We start from the raw sequence: 24706 nt of genomic DNA on the forward strand, positions 1-24706 counted from the left end.
AGGTCCTGGAAGCAGAACTGTAAAGGTTCCCAGAATAGAGAGAGGGATAAACTCTGCTCAGCTCCGGGAAATGTCTCTTCCCCCCCCTACCGCCCCCAGCCACAGACATTTACCACTTCTCTCCCCCGGCAGGAGGAGATGTCGGAGGGGGCATGAGGGCAGTGAGGGGCAGTCAGCAGACGCCCGAGACTGCAGGGCAGAGACCCAAATCCGAGGACTGTCCTCTCTATCCGGGGCTGTCCTCTGTATCCGGGGCCATCCTCTGTATCCGGGGGCCATCCTCTGTATCCGGGGGCTGTCCCCTGTATTCGGGACCGTCCTCTGTATCCGGGACCGTCCTCTGTATCCGGGGCCGTCCGCTGTATCCGGGGCCGTCCTCTGTATCCGGGGCCTGTCCGCTGTATCCGGGACCGTCCTCTGTATCCGGGACCGTCCTCTGTATCCGGGACCGTCCTCTGTATCCGGGACCGTCCTCTGTATCCGGGACCGTCCTCTGTATCCGGGGCCGTCCTCTGTATCCGGGGCCGTCCTCTGTATCCGGGGCCGTCCTCTGTATCCGGGGCCGTCCTCTGTATCCGGGGCCGTCCTCTGTATCCGGGGCCGTCCTCTGTATCCGGGACCGTCCTCTGTATCCGGGGCCACCCGCTGTATCCGGGGCCACCCGCTGTATCCGGGGACTGTCCTCTGTATCCGGGACTGTCCTCTGTATCCGGGACTGTCCTCTGTATCCGGGACTGTCCTCTGTATCCGGGACTGTCCTCTGTATTCGGGACCGTCCTCTGTATCCGGGACCGTCCTCTGTATCCGGGGCCGTCCGCTGTATCCGGGGCTGTCCTCTGCATCCGGGGCCTGTCCGCTGTATCCGGGACCGTCCTCTGTATCCGGGACCGTCCTCTGTATCCGGGACCGTCCTCTGTATCCGGGACCGTCCTCTGTATCCGGGGCCGTCCTCTGTATCCGGGGCCGTCCTCTGTATCCGGGGCCGTCCTCTGTATCCGGGGCCGTCCTCTGTATCCGGGACCGTCCTCTGTATCCGGGACCGTCCTCTGTATCCGGGGCCACCCGCTGTATCCGGGGACTGTCCTCTGTATCCGGGGACTGTCCTCTGTATCCGGGACTGTCCTCTGTATCCGGGACTGTCCTCTGTATCCGGGGACTGTCCTCTGTATCCGGGGCCACCCGCTGTATCCGGGGACTGTCCTCTGTATCCGGGACTGTCCTCTGTATCCGGGACTGTCCTCTGTATCCGGGGACTGTCCTCTGTATCCGGGGACTGTCCTCTGTATCCGGGGACTGTCCTCTGTATCCGGGGACTGTCCTCTGTATCCGGGGACTGTCCTCTGTATCCGGGGACTGTCCTCTGTATCCGGGACTGTCCTCTGTATCCGGGACTGTCCGCCGTATCTGTGGCCGTCCCCTGTATCCGGGGCCGTCCTCCGTATCCCGGGCCGTCCTCCGTATCCCGGGCCGTCCTCCGTATCCCGGGCCGTCCTCCGTATCCCGGGCCGTCCTCCGTATCCCGGGCCGTCCTCCGTATCCGGGGCCGTCTGCCGTATCCGGGGACTGTCCCCTTTATCCGGGGCTGTCCTCTGTATGCGGGGCTGTCCTCTGTATGCGGGGCTGTCCTCTGTATGCGGGGCTGTCCTCTGTATGCGGCGCTGTCCTCTGTATGCGGCGCTGTCCTCTGTATCCGGGGCTGTCCTCTGTATCCGGGGCTGTCCTCTGTATCCGGGGCTGTCCTCTGTATCCTGGGCTGTCCTCTGTATCTGGGGCTGTCTGCCTTATTCGGGGCTGTCTGCCTTATCCGGTGCTTTCTGCCGTATCCGGGACCGTCCGCTGTATCTGGGGCTGTCCGCTGTATCCGGGACTGTCCGGACCTCTGGATTATTTGTGATCATTCACAGTCGGAGCAGATAGAACTTTCTCATTATTACATAATCTTCTCTATACGACATCAGGCTTTATGTGTCTGTAAGGCCGTGTTCACACCTTGCATATATACTGTGTTTCTGTATTTCTGCAGGTCTCCGCAGCCAACTACACAACAATCTCCTCTGGTTATTACATTCTCGCTGCACTTTTTAGGCCTTTTCCCGTTATTTGATGCAGTTTTGGTGCAGATGTGAAGCCTCGTTTTCAATGTTTTTTATACCACAGAAAAGCTTTGATTCTGCACCTGAAGTATCTGCAGTTATTTTCAGGCTCCACATAGAAGCTTATAGAGAAAAGAAAAGCACCAGAACCGCAGAGTTCAGCAGAGTCTTTGGCCGCACAGAGATCAGAAGTTTTCATGAGGCTGTGTGCCCACTGTGCGTTTTTTAAGCGTTTCCGCAGCGGCAATTCCGCTGCAGAAACGCTTAAAAAAAACGCTTGGTAGAAGGTCTGCCATGTTCCCCAATGATAATCCGCATGTGCTGCGGAAATTTCCGCTGTGGATTATCATTACTATATAATATTTTGCGGATTTGCTGCATTTTCACCGCCATTGACTTGCATTGAAACGCATGGATTACACATCACTGCATCTGTACATGCGGAATCCAAGCGTTTCAATGTGCAGATGGTACCCGGGTGTGGGGGACAGGAGACTCCTCCGGACCCGGGTACCATAGAAACTGTAAAAAATAAAATTAAATATCATACTTACCTTCTGATGGCCCCCGGTGTCCTTAGCGATGCGTCTCGGCTTGCCGGCAGATCGCGGTGGACTCAAGGACCTGCCATGACGTCATTTAGTCATGTGAGACGGGTCACGCGACCGCTGACGTCGGCAAGTCCTTTATGCTACCACGAGCTGCCGGCAAGCAGAGACGCATCGAATAAAGACTCCGGGGACCATCAGAAGGTAAGTATAATATGTACTTTTTACCATTCTTTTACGGTCACGCTATATAAATTCATGCTGTTTGCATGGATTTATATAGTGTGACCAAGTTGTCAAGCACTTTCCAGGTGATGCTAAAATCGCTTGGAAAGCGCTTGTCAACCCGCATGCAGAAATGCCTGTGAAGAACGCTTCACATCCGCATGTCCCTGGCAGGAAGAACGCATGTACAATCTGCATGTACAATCCGCATGCGTTTTTTTCTGCCAGGGAGATGCAGAAACGCTCAGGAAAAAATCCAGAGCATTTCTGCATCGTGGACACATAGCCTAAATCACATCTAATTTGCTTGGACGATTAAACAGCAGAATTTCTGTACAAAAAAACAGCAGAAGAAACACAACATTTACACAACATGTGAACACGGTCGAAATGTGGAAGTAAAGTGGATGTGATATCATGAGATCTGCGCTCACTGAACGTCTACAGACTCTGCTGAACTCTGCGGTTTTGGTTCATGTTTTTCTCTATAAGTTTCTTTGTGGAGCCTGAATAACATCATGTAAAATCCGCTGTTGCATTTTTAACCGTTGAAATAAAACTTTTCTGAACTATTAAAAAAGCTTCTGAAACGCGGCTTCACATCTGCAGCAGAAACGCATCAAACAAGGGGGAAAAGGCATAAAAACTGCAACAAAAACTGAATAATCAGAGAAGATTGTGATTCCGTCGTGTGGAGAAATAATAGGAGGATAGGAGTGGTAGTCTGCGCTGCTGATGTTGGAATGAAGAAACCCAGAAGACGCTGTACAGGATTCACCATGCTCTTTATTCTCAATACGTTTCACAGTTGGACCAACTTCTTCATCAGGATCCACAATAGTCCTGTGTGATGAGGACAAGGTCACATCTACCTGCAGAAAACAACTAGAAGAAATATAGTAATTATATAAGGTGTGAACACTGCCTTAGTGTTCCATTTTGTCTGTTTTTGGCTAATGTGTGATGTTTATTATTTTTTTCAAATTGCATTAAAATGACATATATTTGGTTTTCAGAACTTTTAGTAATTTATAGGAAGAAAAATATCTGACTTGTTTTCCCTCTAAGATATAGGTACGTAGAAATGCACTGTCCTATATACAGTGGGGAAAATAAGTATTTGATACATTGTTGATTTTGCAAGTTTTCCACCTACAAAGAATGGAGAGGTCTGTAATTTTTATCGTAGGTACACTTCAACCAAGAGAGAAAGAATCTAAAAAAAAAAAATCCAGAAAATCACATTGTATGATTTTTACATAATTAATTTGCATTTTATTGCACAAAATAAGTATTTGATCAGCTACCAACCTGCAAGAATTCTCGATCTCACAGACCTGTTAGTTTTTATCGGTCGACCATGACAGCACCACGAGAGAGGGAATCCGCCCACCAAGGACAGGAAACCTACAGGCTTAAAAGGGGGGCGGCCCTCCCTCTCGCCTCAGTTTGGTTTCCTGTCCTTGATGGAGGAAGCCGGTCGCAGGCGAAAAAACGTGGATGGCGACGGCTGTGATCCTGCGCCCCTGTCTGGGGACGGCAGCTCCAGCGTTTGGCCTATGCTCGTGCGCCCCTATATGGGAGAGGCACAGCATCCTGAGGCACTGGGGGCTTCTTCTGCAGTGGGGCTGCGCCCCTGTCTGGGGTGGCATCCCCTTTTCTGCCTCAGCCAGGTGCGCCTCCCGTGGGAGAGTAGGCCCTGGCTGAGCCCCAAAAGTGCGGTGGGGTCTGCATTCCGACTGGGGGTGACAGCCCACCATCACCCTCCATAAGTATGGGGAGGGGGGGTGAGGGCCAAGGTGATTGTGTCCCCCACCCGACCCTGGGTGAACGCAGCGCGGTGCATCGCTAAAGCGCGGCTTACCTGAGGGAGCGCTGACGGCGTGCGGCGCGTACTTCCGGGTTTCGGTAAGTCGCGGCCCGATGACGTCACCGCGACTCGGCGATCATGTGCCGGTGTCAAAAGAGCGCAAAATTTAAAAAAAAAAAAAAAAAATGGAAAAAGTGTGCTGATGCGCTGCTAGAGGGGAGGAGCCAATACCTATTTAACCTATCAGGTAACATGGCTCAGAGCTTCCCAAAGCTTCATTCTTTCATTATGGAGTCTGAAGGTGTCCAGTTGCAGCAGCAGCAGGTTGAGCAGCCGCCATCCTCACCATCTCAGCGGCTGTCTGGGGAGCCCCAAAAAACGCATCGCGCACGTGGTTCTGGTAGCCGGTCCTCAGGAAAACGGAGCTCTGAGTCTGGTCACCATACCTCTGGTAGAAGGGACAAATCTGCAGCCTCTAGGCAAGGTCCCCCGGCTGAGAAGGGTCCTTCCTCCAATCCGGTACCAGCTGTTTTTTCTTCCTGAGCCGCCTGAGTAAGTGATCTTCGAGTAAGTTCACTTAGTAATATGGTATCCCTTCTCCCCTTCCAAATTTTAACAGGGCAAGGCAAGGCATATATAGTGTGCGCTATGCAAGTCTCTTCTTCCTGACGGATACCCTAAAAAGCTATGTCAGTTATGCATAAACCAGACACTGGCAGAAGAGGGTCCTGCTCTAACTTCTGGTTTAAAAACCTTAGTTAAAACAGAGATTCACAAGGTCCTCTCCAAGAGAGTTAAAGAGAAAGTGAACTCGGACTGTGAGATCCCCTTAGTCTTGGATGACCCCCTATCCTCTCCCTATGAGTCGGATTCAGATGGTGCAGTTTTTTCCACTGCTTCCTCCTCTGATAGTGGTGTGGGACAAAATTGCTTCCCCCTTGGTGAAGTGGACAGATTGATTAAAATGGTTCGGTCCACTATGGGCATCACAGAGGCCAGGCAGGAGAAGTGAGTTCAGGACATTATGTTCGGGGGCCTGGCTCAAAGGAAGAGAAGGAGTTTTCCGTTGAACGAAAAAATTCAGGGCTTAATCCTTAGCGAATGGAAAAAAATGGAAAGGAAGGGCGCTCTACCTCCATTCTTCAAAAGGAAGTACCCCTTTGAGGAATCGGCCTCTTCCTCCTGGGAAAAAGCCCCCAAGATAGACGTGGCCATTTCCAAAGCCTCTAAGAGTTCCTCCCTTCCGTTTGATGATATGGGAGCTCTTAAAGACCCCCTGGATAGGAAGGCTGATTCTTTCCTTAGAGGGACCTGGGAAACTTCGGCGGGAGCCGTAAAACCCGCGGTGGCAGCTACTTGTACCGCCAGGTCCCTAATGATCTGGCTGGACCAGCTTGAAGCCCATCTTAAAAACAATACCCCCAGGAAGGAAATCTTAGCGGACATGTCTCTTCTTCAGGGGGCGGCAGCTTTTCTGGCGGACGCATCCGCAGATTCTGTCAGATTAGCAGCAAGGTCGGCCGCCATGTCTAACTCGGCCCGGAGAGCCTTGTGGCTAAAATGTTACCCGGGGGACATTCATGCGAGGACAAGAGTCTGCGCTATCCCTTGTGAAGGGGAACATCTTTTTGGGTCGGTTCTGGATGAACTATTGGATAGAGCAAGTGACACAAAAAGGGGCTTTCCTAGCCTATCTGCCCCCACGTACAAACGTCCTTTTCAGAAAAGAAGATTTCTACATAATAAGCGCCAGAAGGGGCAGGATAAATGGGAAGACCGTAGACCGAAAGGTAAAGGCATCCTGTTCGGATCCTCTTCTACTAGCCAAGGCCCCCGAAAACCGAGCCAATGACTCGCGGCCCAGGTTCCGGCCTGAGACTCGACTTTCAGCGAGTCCCTCGTGGGAGGTTCGTCCTGACCCCAAACCGGTCCTCAACACGGGAGCAGATGGCCCTACAAGTGGAGGTCCTGAATATGGTCCATAAGGCCGTCTTAGTGGAGGTCCCGATAGCAGAGAAGGGACTGGGGTTCTACTCACCGTTATTTTTGGTCACTAAACCTGACGGATCCTTTAGGTGTATTATTAACCTTAAGGCCCTGAATAAATTTTTGTTAATTCCCACCTTTAAAATGGAGTCCATTAAGTCTACTATAAAACTATTGTTTTCAGGCTGTCACATGGTAGTATTGGATCTAAAGGACGCATATTACCATATACCTATACACAGAAGCTTCCAAAAATACCTTAGAGTAGCCTTGGTCATAGGGGATGAAATCAAACATTTCCAATTTGCGGCCTTGCCATTCGGTCTCGCTATAGCCCCTAGAGTATTTACGAAGGTGATAGCGGAGGTGATGGCTCATGTACGGGAACATAATGTGTTAATTATCCCTTACTTAGATGATTTTTTGATCGTTGGAGACTCAGCCTCTCAATGTGTCTCCCATCTTAAATTGGTCTCCTCTATTCTGGAAGGTCTGCGCTGGATTCTAAATCTGGAGAAATCCAGGGTAGTTCCTTCGAGAGTATAGCAGTTCCTAGGTATCATGCTAGACTCAGACCTCCAGATGTGTTTCCTTCCAGAAGCCAAAAAACAGAAGGTTAAAAGGCTGGTGGAAGGAGCTCTTGCGAACCCGGTCATGTCCCTTAGGGCTGCAATGTCCTTGCTTGGTACCCTAATATCTTGTCTGCCGGGGGTAATATGGGCACAGTACCACTCCAGAGTTTTACAGTGGGACGTCCTACAGAATGAGGTCTCGTTACGTGGGCACTTGGAGAGACGGATGTTCTTATCTCCTCGGTCTATTGACTCTCTACAGTGGTGGGTGAATTTAGAAAACTTGTCTCGAGGAGTTCCCTGGGTGGTCAGAATATCTGAAATAATTACAACTGATGCAAGTCTACATGGATGGGGAGCTCACTTGGGGGATATGATTGCCCAGGGGTTCTGGTCGGACACTGAGAGATCTCTTTCCTCTAATACTAGGGAACTACTGGCAGTTGATAGGGCTGTTGATCATTTCTTACCATTCCTTCACAATAAGAACATTAGGATCCTGTCCGATAATAATATAGCAGTAGCTTATATTAACCATCAGGGGGGTACTCGTGCTGGATCGCTAATGAGAGTGGGGGATCATCTCTTTCAGATCTCGGAACACCATCTCCTCTCTTTAACAGCCCTCCACATCAAAGGGAAAGAAAATTCAAAGGCAGACTTCTTAAGCTGTCATTTTTTAAGGCAAGGCGAATGGGAACTAAAACAGGACATTTTTTCCCTATTAGTCCGGAAATGGGGTCTTCCGGTGGTGGATCTCTTCGCCACAAAGCAAAACCGGAAGACAACGTTTTTTTGCTCCCTAGATCCTAGAGAGAGGCCCCTGACAGTAGACGCTCTCCAGATCCCTTGGAACTTCAGTCTGGCCTATGCCTTCCCACCGTTAAACCATCTGCCTATGGTGCTAAGAAAGATCAGAGAGGACAAGGCAAGGGTCCTCTTGATCGCCCCCTTTTGGCCCAAAAGACCCTGGTTCTCATGCCTGAGGAACATGTCCATCTCGGACCCTTGGGTCCTACCCGATGTTCCGGATCTCCTCAGCCAGGGTCCAGTACTCCATCCGCGAGCTCCGGGCCTCCACTTGACGCCGTGGAATTTGAGAGGTCCCTGCTAGAACTAAAGGGGTTTTCCCAGAGTCTAGTATCTACTTTATTACGTAGTAGAAAGCCTGTCACTACCAAAATTTATGCAAAAATTTGGAACAAGTTTTTATCTTTTTCGAAATCTTCAGTGGATAAGGGAGCGCCAATTGGGAAGATTTTAGAGTTCCTACAAAGGGGCTTCGAGCTGGGATTAGCAACGAGCACCTTGAAGGTCCAAGTGTCGGCACTAGGTGCTTTCTATAACTGTGTCCTCGCAGAAGACTATTGGATTTCTCGCTTTATAAAAGCGGTAGGTAGGTCTAGGCCGGTTACCAAAACTAATTTCGCTCCATGGGACCTAAACCTGGTTCTGAAAGCGTTAGCTGGGTCTCCCTTTGAGCCGATAGATTCTGTATCCCTGAGATCTATTTCCCTCAAAACAGCGCTTCTTGTAGCCCTAACATCTGCTCGGAGGATTGGTGATATTCAGGCTCTGTCCTCTGGCACTCCCTTCACCCAGGTCCTGGACAACAGAATAATTCTTAGAGCAGATCCAGCATACTTGCCTAAGGTAGCTTCCCGGTTTCATAGACTTCAGGAAGTAATATTACCCTCTTTTTGCCCGAACCCTAGTAATCAGATAGAAGCAGATTTCCATGCTTTAGATGTGAGAAGGTGTGTGGTTAGGTACCTTGCTGTCACTCAGCCCTTTAGGAGAGATAGTTCCTTGTTTATCTCCAATCAGGGGGTTAGGAAGGGGCTCAAGGTCTCTAGATCCACCATAGCTAAATGGATTAGGGAGGCCATTACGCTAGCCTATGTATCCAGCGGAGAGGAAGCATCGCGTGGCCTGAAAGCTCACCCTACCCGGGCGGTGGCAACCTCATGGGCAGAGAGGTCTGGCGTCTTGATGGAGGACATATGTAAGGCAGCTACCTGGTCTTCTCCATCTACCTTCTATAAGCACTATAGACTAGATCTGGGTACTTCGTCTGACCTCACATTTGGGAGAAGGGTACTCCAAGCGGTGGTCCCTCCCTAGAATCTTCATCTCTGCAATTCTCTCGTGGTGCTGTCATGGTCGACCGATAAAGAGATTAGTTACTTACCGGTAACGGGATTTCTCAGAGACCATGACAGCACCCTTATATTCCCTCCCTTCACCCCTTTTTGGGAGCACTTATTATGTTTTCATTCTTTATTCTCACACATTGGTGTTGTAAGAAAATGTATATACTGTTTGTTTCATGATTATGTTGCTATGTCTACTAACCGGGCGGTCCTCTCAATGCTCTGTAATCCAAACTGAGGCGAGAGGGAGGGCCGCCCCCTTTTAAGCCTGTAGGTTTCCTGTCCTTGGTGGGCGGATTCCCTCTCTCGTGGTGCTGTCATGGTCTCCGAGAAATCCCTTTACCGGTAAGTAACTAATCTCTTTCTTCAAGAAGCCCTCCTACTCTGCACTCATTACCTGTAGTAATTGCACCTGTTTGAACTTGTTACCTGTATAAAAAAAAACATTTGTCCACACACTCAATCAATCACACTCCAAACTCTCCACCATGACAAAGACCTGTCTAAAAATTACAGACCTCTCCAGTCTTTGTAGATGGGAAAACTTGCAAAGTCGGCAGTGTATCAAATACTTATTTTCCGTACTGTAGATGTATCTCTATGCTATGTACCAGTACACACTAGCTGTAATTTTAGAGTCCACAATGCACATTCATGTAAAATATAATTCTCCCATGGTTGTCAGTGCAGGCTGTGGCTCATACTTTTTGCTGTTGCCTAAAGTGAAGCAGTTTATAAGTGAAAAAAATGGTGACAGGTTCCCTTTTAAAGAAAGAAAAAGTTCTGCAACAATTTCTTTTTTCAAGACAAAAACCTGGCATTTTAACAAGGGTGTGTAGATTTCTTTTATATCTACTGTATGTTTTTTAGAAGTGTGGTATATGCTGCGCTTTACTAGGCATTTTTGACTTTTTAAAATAAATGTGTAACCAGCATAAAGATAGTTAAACAAGAGCAGAGGTGTACTATGACTGACCATTACTGTATATAGCTCATTGAACATGTCGGTGTGACAGAGCAGGCAGGGACAGCAGACCGGTGAACAATCCAAAAGACCTTTTTGGGGACTAGTGGTCGAACATGGGTGTCTGAGTCATTAGGCAAGTTATCTCGGAGTGGTGTTGTCACGGGTGTTTCAGGTGTAATAGACAGTGCCTCTGGGTCTAGCTGTAGAAGGTCACTGCGCTTAGAATTGCAGACACCTTCCTTTAAGACCCAGCGGCGACCTCCCTCCTGCTGCTGATTGACCCTTGCATGAGAGTTATAAACTCTCTGTTTTCTCCAGGCAATTGTCGGTGATACTTCTATGTTCTTTTGTGCATGCTTGGAGCACTAGCTGTTTGCTGATTTTTTCTCTGGTACCCTTCGAGGACAATTGGGGTTACTCCTCTGGTGTCTGCTCAAACTAAGTTAATCCCCTTTGTTTGTCTACCTTGTTGTCTTTAGTTTGGGTGGGCCATGAATAGTGCTCACCCCTCCCCCTCCCTATCTAGGGCCAAACTCTAGGGACATACAGGGTTTATGGTCCTGCTCGGCGATTGGTGTGGAACCAATATATGGACGGTAGGATAGTCAGGGTGTTTTAGATCTGCCTAGGGGTCTCCACTCCCCCTTTCCCTAGTGTTTGGGCTTCCTCTTCCCTTCGTATTGCACTTAGTCTTTCCCACACCTTGCGTGACAGGTGTGGAGTGTTTTTTTGTTATACCATGCCTGAGGAAGAGACCAAAGATGTCTCGAAAGCTTGCCTTATAACATCCTTTATTTTATTTTTGTTAGCTATTAAATGTATCATACAAGATTATCTTGTTTTTCCCGAGCAATCTCGGAGTGGTGACACCTCTTACTCCATTGTAGATGACTGTAGATAATTTATAGGTAGATTTGGTGCAGGGTCATTCCTCAATTGATTAGCAGGGCTGGAGGCTTGCAGATGTCTGTGCTGCCCACACTGATAACGTGCGCTGTGGCACACTCCTCCCTATTTGCATTCTGGGGAAGTAGATAAGGGAACCTGGAGGCTGATAACCATGTGTAGGTGTATGAGGTGATTGTTGGGGTTGAGGATGACTCCTCCACTGCTTAGTTGGTTGTCATAGAGGGAAATTAAAATCCAAAAGACATTTCCGGGGAGGGGACATTCACCCAACCCCTCTGCCTCCCGCCATCAGACAGAACATCAGGGACAAAGAGCTGACACTTAACACATATGGGGAAGAGGAAGCCAGTTATAGCTATGGGAGAAAAAGGGATTAAAACTAATTAAGATAGGAAGAGCTAAGCATTGAAGGTGAAGCAGAGGACTTCCTGCAGAGTACAGGTAATTAAACAGGAAAGATTTTTCTGGGAAAACAGATATCAAAAGGAGATGTGTGCTTTCACAGGCACGGAGCTTCCATTCCCTCATCAGAGGTGGTAGCCAGTTCTGCTCCAGGGTCCAGATAGGAATATTGGGGTTTGTATCGATCTGATATTTATAGGATATAGATTTTTGGCATCGTAGAGAAGGGACGGACATGACGCTTTCACACACATCGGCGTAGGGCCACCAGAATCTCTCCAATTGAATAAAGGACTGATAGATGGTGTGAACCGGGTCATCCTCTGTCTCTCTGTAAAGGTAAAATCGCAATAATAAACATGATGTCAATATCTAATTCCTGCAATTTTCATGAGTGAAGATATTGTGAATGTGGGGAATCTGAAACTGAAGCCACTTTCCATGACCCGCCTTGTTATGAGTCATCAGAGGCCCAGAATTAGGGGGCTGCAAACTTGGCTATTGCCCAAGGCCCCCACACCTTTGGGGGCCCCCAGCCTCTACAGCAGGGGCTACACTGATAATAGCATTGAAACAATAAAAAAATACACATATTTGGTTTCACTGCGCTTGTAAAAGTCCGATTTATCCGATAGGTAAATGGCGTAACAAGAAAAAAATAAACTCCAGGATTACATTTTTTGGCTGCCGCAACATTGCAATGCAGAACAGTAAGAGAAAATCAAAACATCATATCAGCCCCAAAATGATATCAATAAAAAACGTCAGCTCAGGGTGCAAAAAAACAAGCCCTCATGCAGCCCTAAAATAAAAACATTGCAGATTTTATTATTTTTTTTTAGAAATTTCAGATTTTTTTCACTTCTTAAATAAAAATTATACGTTTGGTATCTGCGTACTCATAATCACACTGTTTCTTGCAATTTCAACACGTTTGGATTTTTTTCCCCACTTTCCACTACATTATTTGGTAGAATGAATGGTGTCATTCAAAAGTTCAACTTGTCTCGCAAACAACAAGCCCTCATATGGCTATGTGGACAAAAAATAAAAAAGTTATAGCTCTTGGAAAAAAGAGAGGGAAAAAAAAAAGAAAGAAAAAGGCCGGGGGTGAAGAGGTTAAAATCCTTGTAATGGCCATACAATTGCAGCTCGAGAGCTCCCTGCAGGCTTCATTCTTCAGATGTTCATGGTGGGTTTTTAGTAAAAAAACTAAAAAAATAATCATATCTATAAAATGTAATTAGGGTCAGAGTACCTCCTTAACCCCTTTCCGGCCCAAGGTGTACTAATACGTATCTGCGCCCTGGTATTAGTACGCCCTGGCAATTTTATTGTATAGCGGGTGCTCGAGTGACATGCTCGAGTCTCCACCCCATATGTTTTGCCGCTGTTATACAGCCAAAAAAACCTCATGATTGCCTGCCATGCACGAGCGATCCCCGTATGGTTTTTTTTGGGTGTCTAATAACCGTGAAACATGCGGGCGGGGACTCGAGCATGTCATTTGAGCACCCGCGATACTTGGTGCATATCTGAGTACCCGATGCAAACTCAAGTAATGAGCACTTGCACTCAAGACTAATGGCAACTTATTCAATATGATGACCTAATGTTATCAAATTCTGTGTCGTACCTCTGGATTCAAAATATTCACTATACCCCTTGATAAAATACTTGAGGGGTCTAATTTCCAAAATGGGGTCACTTTTGGGGGGTTTCCACTGTTTAGGGGCTCTCCAAACACAACATGGCGTCCGCTAATTATTCAAGCAAATTTTACATTCAAAAAGTCAAGCAGTGGTTTTCCCCCACATATGGGGTATCGGCTTACTCAGGAGAAATTGCACAACAAATTTTGTGGTTCATTTTTTAATGATACCCTTGCAAAAATAAATAAAAAAATTGGGTCTAAAGTAACATTTTTGGAAAAAAAAATAAATGTTAATTTTTTTCTTCCACATTCCAAAAATTCATGTGAAGCATCTGAAGGGTTAATAAACTTCTTGAATGTGGTTTTGAGCACCTTGAGGGGTGCAGTTTTAGAATGGTATCCCTTAAGGTATTTTCTGTAATAAAGGCCCCTCAAAGTCACTTCAAATGTGATGTGGTCCCTAAAAAAATGGTTTTGTAAATTTTGTTGAAAAATTGAGAAATCACTGGTCAACTTTTAACCCTTATAACTTCCTAACAAAAAAAAATTTTGGTTCCAAAATTGTGCAGATGTGAAGTAGACATGTGGGAAATGTTATTTATTAACTATTTTGTGTGACATATCTCTCTGATTTAAGGGCATGGAAATTCAAAGTTTGAAAATTGCAAAATTTTTACAAAATTTTCACCAACTTTCCATTTTTTTCACAAGTAAACGCCAGTGATATCGAATAAATTTTACCACTATCATGAAGTACAATATGTCACGAAAAAAGCAATCTCAGAATCAGTGGGATCCGTTGAAGCGTTCCAGAGTAATTACCTCAAAGTGACAGTGGTCAGAATTGGAAAAATTGGCCTGGTCATTAACGTACAAACCACCCTGGGTGGTAAAGGGGTTGTCTGGTCCAAATCAATAAGTCTGCAATCTGTATGAGTTATACATACTCCCAGCCAGTGGGTGTGGCCTCACTCCATTCACTTGTGGGGCCGAGGCCCAGCCCGACTAGTGACACGGCAATACAAGTGTGTGGAGGGTGAGGCAGCTGGCTGGCAGTATGCATAACACATACATACCCTCCGGTCGTTTCCTCGCAGTGCACAGTGCGTGCCCTGGGGGAATTCATAAGTAAGTGGAGAAAGTCATTTGTTTGGATAAAAGATGTTAACTCACACAATATTAGCAGTAATGGCGATAATGATAATTTAACAGTTGCGGCACAGTGGGACCACGAACCATGCTTGTGCTTATCAGTCCGAGTGTAACAGTTTCCTTAATGTCCTCATACTCGCGATTCCACCAAGTGTCTATAGCTCGATACGCTTCCGCAGTTCCACCCTCTACGAGTCCCTTCAGATGCTGGACACGCTCCATTTGTGAAACTTCTATTAACTCACATTGGTGTTCAAAGTCCTGGAAGAATCCCTAATGGCCCCTGCAGCCTTATTAAAAGGCTTAAAGTTCTTGTGGGACACTCTTGGGGATTCCCATAGTGGGTGGTGTGGTGAATGTCTGCCTGTGATTTCTAGCTGGTTCCACAGCGAGCTGCTGTTCACGAGCTCTCTTAATTGCCTCCCATTTATCCTCCTCCTGTGTCCCCCACCCCCCACCCCAGCATTGCCACCTTCTCCTCATACCTTACAATACACTGACTTTTCTGGGTATTTTCCACCTTTCAATGTCTTCACTAAATTGGTTTTGGAAGACAACTATCCAGGTGACGTTTTGGGAAATCAGATTGCAATCAATCTGGACAGCTAGCTATTAATGAAATGAGATCATGGGATGACGAAGTGTTTAAACCAGCTGATAAAGGGGGTAATTGGGTTATTTGGCCTAATGAGATGTATGAAAAACAAACCTTTAAATTATTGACCAACAAAATTGTTACAAAAAAATGCCAAATAACCCAATGAGTTTTTTTTCTGAATGAACTCTGCAACATCTTAGAGAGACCTTATCAAAAGGGAATTATCTCCAAAAGATTAGTGGATGTGATTATGATGTACAGTACAAAGTTATTGTGGTACCGTGTTAGACAGAAAAATCGATGTAAATACTTTAATGCCCAAAAATGACAAAAGTATTCTCGGAGTGATACCTTTATTGGCTAACCAGAAAAAATACACTACTCAAAAAAATAAAGGGAACACTTAAACAACAGAATATAACTCCAAGTAAATCAAACTTCTGTGAAATCAAACTGTCCACTTAGGAAGCAACACTGATTGACAATCAATTTCACATGCTGTTGTGCAAGTGGAATAGACAATAGATGGAAATTATTGGCAATTATCAAGACACACTCAATAAAGGAGTGGTTCTGCTGGTGGGGACCACAGACCACATCTCAGTACCAATGCTTTCTGGCTGATGTTTTGGTCACTTTTGAATGTTGGTTGTGCTTTCACACTCGTGGTAGCATGAGACGGACTCTACAACCCACAGAAGTTGCTCAGGTACTGCAGCTCATCCAGGATGGCACATCAATGCGAGCTGTGGCAAGAAGGTTTACTGTGTCTGTCAGCGTAGTGTCCAGAGGCTGGAGGCGCTACCAGGAGACAGGCCAGTACACCGGGAGACGTGGAGGGGGCCGAAGGAGGGCAACAACCCAGCAACAGGACCGCTACCTCCACCTTTGTGCAAGGAGGAACAGGAGGAGCACTGCCAGAGCCCTGCAAAATGACCACCAGCAGGCCACAAATGTTAGAAACCGACTCCATGAGGGTGGTATGAGGGCCCGACGTCCACAGATGGGGGTTGAGCTCACAGCCCAACACCATGCAGGACGCTTGGCATTTGCCACAGAACACCAGGATTGGCAAAGTCGCCACTGGCGCTCTGCGCTCTTCACAGATGAAAGCAGGTTCACACTGAGCACATGTGACAGACGTGACAGAGTCCGGAGACGCCGTGGAGAGCGATCTGCTGCCTGCAACATCCTTCAGCATGACCGGTTTGGAAGTGGGTCAGTAATGGTGTGGGGTGGCATTTCTTTGGAGGGCCGCACAGCCCTTCATGTGCTCGCCAGAGGTAGCCTGACTGCCATTAGGTACCGAGATGAGATCCTCAGACCCCTTGTGAGACCATATGCTGGTGCGGTTGGCCCTGGGTTCCTACTAATGCACGACAATACCAGACCTCATGTGGCTGGAGTGTGTCAGCAGTTCCTGCAAGATGAAGACACTGAAGCTATGGATTGGCCCGCCCGTTCCCCAGACCTGAATCCGATTGAGCACATTTGGGACATCATGTCTCGCTCCATCCACCAACGTCACGTTGCACCACAGACTGTCCAGGAGTTATACCTCCATACGACATACAATTGGTTTGAGAGCTGTTTCTTGGTATTACCTCTCTAGTAACGGTGATAAAAAGATGATAACCCTACTACTTATTTTACCTGAGTGGATTCTCACTCATAACCTGTTTATATTCAAAGATGACATCTATTTGCAATTACAGGGGACTGCAATGGGGTGCCTAGGATGGATGAGATACATAGATAATATTTGTTTAATTTGGGAAGGACCCATTAAGGAGCTACAAAATTTCATTGATAGATTGAACCAAAACGCTCTCAACATCAAATTAACCTATAAATATTGAAGGACTGTTGACTTTTTGGATTTGTAGATATGCACTCTTAGTAATGGAAATCTATCTACAAATTTTTTTAGCAAATCTACAGCAGCCAACTCCTTTCTCCATGCTCATTCTTCTCATCCATAGGTTACTAAATGTGGAATCCCGATTGGACAATTTTTGAAAGTTAAATTAATATGTTCGGATATCCAGGAATTTTTTTTTTTTTTCAAACATCATTTTTATTAGGATTTTCAAAACAGAAAGAACATATAAAGACATATGAACAATGCCAAAATGAACATTAATCAGGAGCCCGTAAGCTCATCAGGCACAATGTATAATCAATTAATTGTGATTAGCTGACACAACAAATAAATAAAGATTAAATATTAACAACTTACAGTCATCATTGTCAACAAAAGGAATTAAGTAAATATAAATAATTTGTACTGATTATCTCCCATGTTTTAGTTTACGCGTAATAGTCCTAAGTTGTTATTTAGATCCTCTAGAATATACCATTCTGTAGAAGTAAATGGTTCGACAATTTTGTTTCTTTCAGTTAGAGAGCAACACGTTACAATAAACTGTCTCCATTTTGACAAAAATTTGCCAGCCTGTTGTTCCTCGTTACTGAGGGCATCTAGATGTTCTACTCCCATAAAGTGTTTCAATTGGATAATCAGCTCTTCTATGGGGGGAATGATAGGATCTAGCCAATGTTTGAGTATCTGCTTTTTGCCAGGAAGAGTAGAGTATGGAGCAGTTTTGGGGGGCTTTTTGTTATTTTGTAGATATTCTCTGGGTTACTCCAATAATGTAGTATGGCTAAGTATGGAGAGGGGGTGTACCCTTGGACCCCATATAGTATTCATCAAATCTGAAACCTGATCCCAATATACTGTTGAATCGGTGCAGGACCATAGGCCGTGCATAAGGTCAGAGTATGGATGATGACACTTAGGGCATGCAATTAATCTATTTGATAATGGATCTTTTTTCGGTATATTAAAGACGTAGATGGCCCCATGTATTATTTTATATTGAGTTTCTCTCAATGTTTCAGATATCCAGGATTTTGAAGCACAATCTGAAGAATTAGTCCAAAGATTTCAGGAACGTGGATATAGCAAAATAATTATTTGACGGGGCTGCCAGAGGGCCAAAAAGACACCCAGGAATGAATTACTAAACAACAATAGGACCAAAAGAGACTCCCATTCTGACAATCAGGTACAACTTATTATAATATACCATAATAAGTGGCACAAGTTCTGAGAAATCATAGACAGACATTGGACAGTCCTTCATACTGACCGATTCTTCCATCTACACCCTCAATTGTAGAAAACAGATCTAGAAACTTATGGGACTTTCTATTACATAGCCACTATAATCCTACAAATTTTTTTTACCAAATGCCGGATTCACACCTAAAGACTTCTATATATGTGGGCTATGTCAGGCCTGTTCAAATCTTATCAAGGCCAACACCTTCAGCAACTTTGATGGGTCAAAAACGTTTGACATCAGAAAGTACATCTCCTACATATCCAAAGGTGTTACATATTATGCGGTATGTCCATATCGAAAAAGAAGTATTTTACTAACAACACGGGAACTTAAAATTCTAGTACAGGAGCATTGCAGAGACATAGAAATGCGGATGATGATAAACCTACACATTCATCATCTACACATGCACCTGCACTCAGTAACCCCAATGGGTTAACAATGCACTTTTTCTTCTTTTCAATATTATAAGCAACACTGATGCACTTTTCGCTAGCTGGTATAGCTTCCTTCATCTGTGGTGTATGCACTTTTGTACCTTCACACACACCCTTTACTTTGAGCTTTAGCACATTTGTACCAATATGCACCACATCTAAGTTGATATTTGGCTAATTGGGCTTATTTTGGTATACTTGACTTATCAGGCTAATATTTGGCTTATACGTTTGGCTCATATACAGGGTCGGACTGGGGTGTCTGGGGCCTACAGGGGGAATTGACTCTGGGGCCCACCCTACAGTTATATGCAAATACCTGTTATCCCTGTTATAGTGGAGCGTCGACTGTAAAACACAGGCGGCACCTGCCCATCTACTGTGCGGCACCATAACTGGGATGTACAATTATGGTAGTTTGCATTAAAGGGTTATTTGATGAAAATAAGTTATCACCGATCCACAGGTTAGGCAGGTGATATCTTATTGATCGGTGGAATCCGACCATTGGAAACTGCATCGATTGGAAGAATGGCGAACTTTTATCCCTGACAGGGCACTTTTATTCCCATTTTAAAATAGAGCGGCAGCTGGGGATAGCTGACCGCAGCCTCATTCATGCTGTTTGGGGGCTTCCAGAAAAAGCCAAGTGCACCCCTTAGGGAATGAATGGATAAGTGGTCGAGTTGCACATGCCGCTCCATACTAATGAGGATAAAAGCTGCACATTCTGTAAATCGGTGCAGGTCCCAGCAAGTCCGACCCCCATCAATCAATAACTTATCTTTTATCCTTTGGCCATGTTCACATGTTCAGTATTTGATCAGTACTTGACATCAGCATTTGTAAGCTAAAATCAGGATTGGAACAATTAGAAGAAAAGTATAATAGAAACAGCTCACCACTTTTGCATTTATCACCCACTCCTGTTTTTGGCTTACAAATACTGAGGCAAAATCCTGACCAAATACTGAATGTGTGAACATGGCCTTAGGACAGGTGATTTCTTGTTTTCACCGTAGAACCCCTGTAAGTGCATATTTGTTACTGTGTAATAGTCAAAGGACAGGGAGAGGTTAAATATCCAATATTTAATCTCTATTGAAAATCAAGAATCTTCCCCTTATTGGTATCTCCATACACAACATAATCCACAATACCAAGACTAATAATACCACATACAATGAACAAATACCACCACAATGTGACCAACTAATGCCACAAACAAGGGATAAATACCTTCACACCATGACCAGATCACATATTACGATCACATAGTGATCGAATAATACCACTTACAGCGGATAAATACCACCACACCATGACCAGGCCACATATTACCACCACATAGTGACCAAATAATACCACATACAAGGGAGAAATACCACCACACCATGACCAGATCATATATTACCACTACATAGTGACCGAATAATACAATAGTGATCATTAATAAAAACCATAATACTAATAACATTAATATTACCAATGGTAACATTATACACAGGAGCTCTGTATATAGTTTCAGTATACAGGTAATGCAGTGATCACCAATGACATTATACACAGGAGCTCTGTATATAGTATTGTCTTTTATTGTATGTACAAGTCCCATCTAAAATGTAAAGTGCTGTGGAATATGTTGGCACTATAGAAATAAAAAATATTATTAATAAACTGAAACTCTCATTCCAGTGTTCAAAACTTCTCACATGCTGCGCCAATTCTTTGGAATGCACTACCCAGGATTCTTCGAATAATCCCCAATACCCACAGTTTTAAGCGTGCCCTAAAACACATTTCTTTAGACTGGCCTTTTGCCTCACCTCACTTATATAACTACCCCCCTTTTTTTTCTTTTTCTTCCTTCCAAATCAGGACCCTCGTATCATCTATTCACACACCCCCATTTACTTAATAGACTTCTGTGTCTGTACTTGTTCACATACTGGTTGGTGACTGGTTCATTTAGCATTATGTAATTACCCTATTTATTAAATTGATGGTTGACTGTACAATACAAGCAATTATTACCATTCACCCTTTGTGTCTTCCCTATTTAGTCATAGACTGTAAGCTTGCGAGCAGGGCCCTCTCTCCTCCTGGTATGTGTTGATTTATGTGATTATTGTTTTTCTGTAATGTCTTTTATTGTCTGTACAAGTCCCCTCTAAAATGTAAAGTGCTGCGGAATATGTTGGCGCTATGGAAATAAAAATTATTATAGTATACAGATAATACAGTGATCACCAGTTACATTACAGCATATACAGAGGTCTTGTGTATATAGTATACAGGTAATACTGTGATCACCAGTGCCATTATACACAGGAGCTCTGTATATAGTGTACAGGTAATACGGTGATCACCGGTGACATTATACACAGCGACATAGTGCTGCTCTGCACAGTAACAGGATCCCACTTTTGTTACCCCACATGGAAGACAGTATCTTCAAAAGTAAATTAAATTACAGCAATAACAATGTCCCCTGATTGGTCCCCACAGTAATTACACTGTGTGCAGAATTATTAGGCAAATGAGTATTTTGATCACATGATACTTTTTATACATGTTGTCCTACTCCAAACTGTATAGGCTTGAGAGCCAACTACCAATTAAGTAAATCTGGTGATGAGCATCTCTGTAATGAGGAGGGGTGTTGACTAATGACATCAACACCCTATATAAGGTGTGCTTAATTATTAGGCAACTTCCTTTCCTTTGGCAAAATGGGTCAGAAGAGAGATTTGACGGGCTCTGAAAAGTCCAAAATTGTGAGATGTCTTGCAGAGGGATGCAGCAGTCTTGAAATTTCCAAACTTTTGAAGCATGATCACCGAACAATCAAGCATTTCATGGCAAATAGCCAACAGGGTCGCAAGAAGCGTGTTGGCCAAAAAATGCGCAAAATAACTGCCCATGAATTGAGGAAAATCAAGCGTGAAGCTGCCAAGATGCCATTCGCCACCAGTTTTGCCATATTTCAGAGCTGCAACGTTACTGGAGTATCAAAAAGCACAAGGTGTGTGATACTCAGGGACATGGCCAAGGTAAGGAAGGCTGAAAAACGACCACCTTTGAACAAGAAACATAAGATAAAATGTCAAGAATGGGCCAAGAAATATCTTAAGACTGATTTTTCAAAGGTTTTATGGACTGATGAAATGAGAGTGACTCTTGATGGGCCAGATGGATGGGCCAGAGGCTGGATCAGTAAAGGGCAGAGAGCTCCACTCCGACTCAGACGCCAGCAAGGTGGAGGTGGGGTACTGGTATGGGCTGGTATCATCAAAGATGAACTTGTGGGACCTTTTCGGGTTGAGGATGGAGTGAAGCTCAACTCTCAGACCTACTGCCAGTTTCTGGAAGACAACTTCTTCAAGCAGTGGTACAGGAAGAAGTCGGTATCGTTCAAGAAAAACATGATTTTCATGCAGGACAATGCTCCATCACATGCATCCAACTACTCCACAGCGTGGCTGGCCAGTAAAGGTCTAAAAGAAGAAAAAATAATGACATGGCCCCCTTGTTCACCTGATCTGAACCCCATAGAGAACCTATGGTCCATCATAAAATGTGAGATCTACAGGGAGGGAAAACAGTACACCTCTCGGAACAGTGTCTGGGAGGCTGTGGTGGCTGCTGCATGCAATGTTGATCGAAAACAGATCAAGCAACTGACAGAATCTATGGATGGAAGGCTGTTGAGTGTCATCATAAAGAAAGGTGGCTATATTGATCACTAATTTTTTTGGTTTTGGTTTTTGCATGTCAGAAATGTTTATTTCTAAATTTTGTGCCCTGATATTGGTTTACCTGGTGAAAATAAACAAGTGAGATGGGATTATATTTGGTTTCTATTAAGTTGCCTAATAATTCGGCACATTAATAGTTACCTGCACAAACAGATATCCTCCTAAGATAGCCAAATCTAAAAAAAAACACTCCAACTTCCAAAAAATATTAAGCTTGGATATTTATGAGTCTTTTGGGTTGATTGAGAACATAGTTGTTGATCAATAATAAAAATAATCCTCTAAAATACAACTTGCCTAATAATTCGGCAGACAGTGTATGTCCCCACTTGCCACCATAAACCAACAATGTTTTTTCCTCATCCTGACCCCCATAAAGTAATTATGTCACCCATTTAATAAAGTCCCAAATCCTGTGCCCCTTTATTAATGTCCCCATCCTAGGCCCCTTTGTTGCCCCCATCTATGTTCACTTTAATAAGGTCTCCATCCTGGGCCCCTCCCACTAATAATGTCCCCATTCTGGGCCCCTTCCAGTAATAATGTCCTCATCCTGGGCCAGTAATATTGTCCCCATCCTGGGCCCCTTCCAGTAATATTGTCCCGCTCCTGGGCCCCTTCCAGTAATATTGTCCCCATCCTGGGCCCCTTCCAGTAATATTGTCCCCATCCTGGGCCCCCTCCAGTAATATTGTCCCCATCCTGGGCCCCCTCCAGTAATAATGTTCCCATCCTAGGCCCTTATGTCAGCCTACATGTCCACTACCCTGTCCAATCACTGAGAGGAAAAAAAAAAAAGATTCTTCTCACCTTCCTGCGCTCCCCCGGTGTCCTCATGTGGCTTCATATTCAGCATGGTCGTTAAAATTACCGCCGACTGCAGCTGTGACAGGGCACTCTGCTCAGTTACGGGCTGTGCGCTGACGTCACATAGCAGTAACATTGAAAGGTCGCCAGCCTATCAAAGACTGCAGGCGTCAGAGTGTATTGCCAAGTTTTTAGCAATAAGGTTCGGATACGGCTTTAAAGGAGGCAACCACTTGTAATATAACGCAATTTTATTTATAACAGTTAATTTGAAAGATCAAATACAGAATCAAAGGAATAGTATGATATTATGATATTGCATACACTTTTGTAGATTAAAGGTTACAAAGGTTAAATACTTATAAAGGTTACATACTTGCTATTAGATAGAAGAAGAAAAAGATTTCCCTAGTAGCATGTACATCATCTGTCCAGAAACTTCAGCTGGAGAAGCGTTCAGCGATGGGCAGAGAATGCGTCCTAGCTCCTACACTGTAAAGTGCGTCCTCTTCACAGGTCCACAATGCTTCTGCCATAACCGAATTCTTCAACAGCTTTTATATTTAAAAAAAAGGCTTACCCAACCTAATATTACGTAAGCATGAAAATTCATAGGTTGTTGTCCAACATTCCAATCCTGTGACAGTGGCCAGCTATCACAGATAAGCAATACCGGACAAGACCTGTTCACGGACCATTCTACTTCTGTCATAATGTTTACATATGATAAGAGTAAATCCTATACCGGGTTATAAATCAGAACAAGGTTTTCTTCCCAGACAGTATATTGTGTTAAGAAGCTATGTATCAGTGAGATACATTCACAGATAAAGTATACATTAACAAAGAATATATAATAAGAATATTTAATTAAAGGTTGAATACATCATAATGGGTTTCAGATAGCCACTTATATTTTTGGTACTACAATAAGCTTCTCCATCTTAAGCCATATGCCTGTAGTCTTATTTACAATATTGTGCAATCGTCTGTCTCTGGTTCTAGCAAACACAGTTGTAAGGCAGCGCTAGTCATCATAATGGGGGATACTCGCTGCATCGGGTCAATTAAGGCACATAAGCAATGTCCTTCCGATAATTCACAATGCAGTTTATTATTTCGTCATAAACCGCTAATCACACAGTCCATCTTAGTATACGCCCGGCATGTTTACACCTATCACCTCCGGGAGCTTCTCAAGTGGCAGACCGGCATATTACACACATCACACTCGGGAGCCTTTCCAGCGACAGATACGTCCACTTGGCTCCCGTTATAGCCCTTGGCTAGGCAACAACATAAATGGCCATATAACGCAGCGTTTTTACCTTTAGCGGGTTTTGGCTGCTACAGTCCGTTTATTCCGCCACCACTGTGGCTTTGCGGCTTTCCCAGGTGGGGGTCTCTAGCCGTCGTCCCCTCGTAGGCTACTGGTATGTCTTCCACACTTGACATCCAGCCTGCGCCTTTCAAGGTTCTGCACCAAGCCGGCTCTCCCTCAAAG

At 44.9% G+C, this 24706-nt stretch overlaps 1 pseudogene; it reads right to left on the minus strand.

Annotated features, from left to right (window-relative positions):
- Nucleotides 1–6131: 6131 nt before the first annotated feature.
- The window catches only part of LOC141271457 (cingulin-like), a 30867-nt pseudogene continuing 12292 nt past the window's right edge, over nucleotides 6132–24706 (minus strand).

This window comes from Phyllobates terribilis, unplaced genomic scaffold (genome assembly GCF_046119375.1).
Source record: "Phyllobates terribilis strain yellow unplaced genomic scaffold, ASM4611937v1 Scaffold_5__5_contigs__length_657084704, whole genome shotgun sequence".
Lineage (NCBI taxonomy): Eukaryota > Metazoa > Chordata > Amphibia > Anura > Dendrobatidae > Phyllobates > Phyllobates terribilis.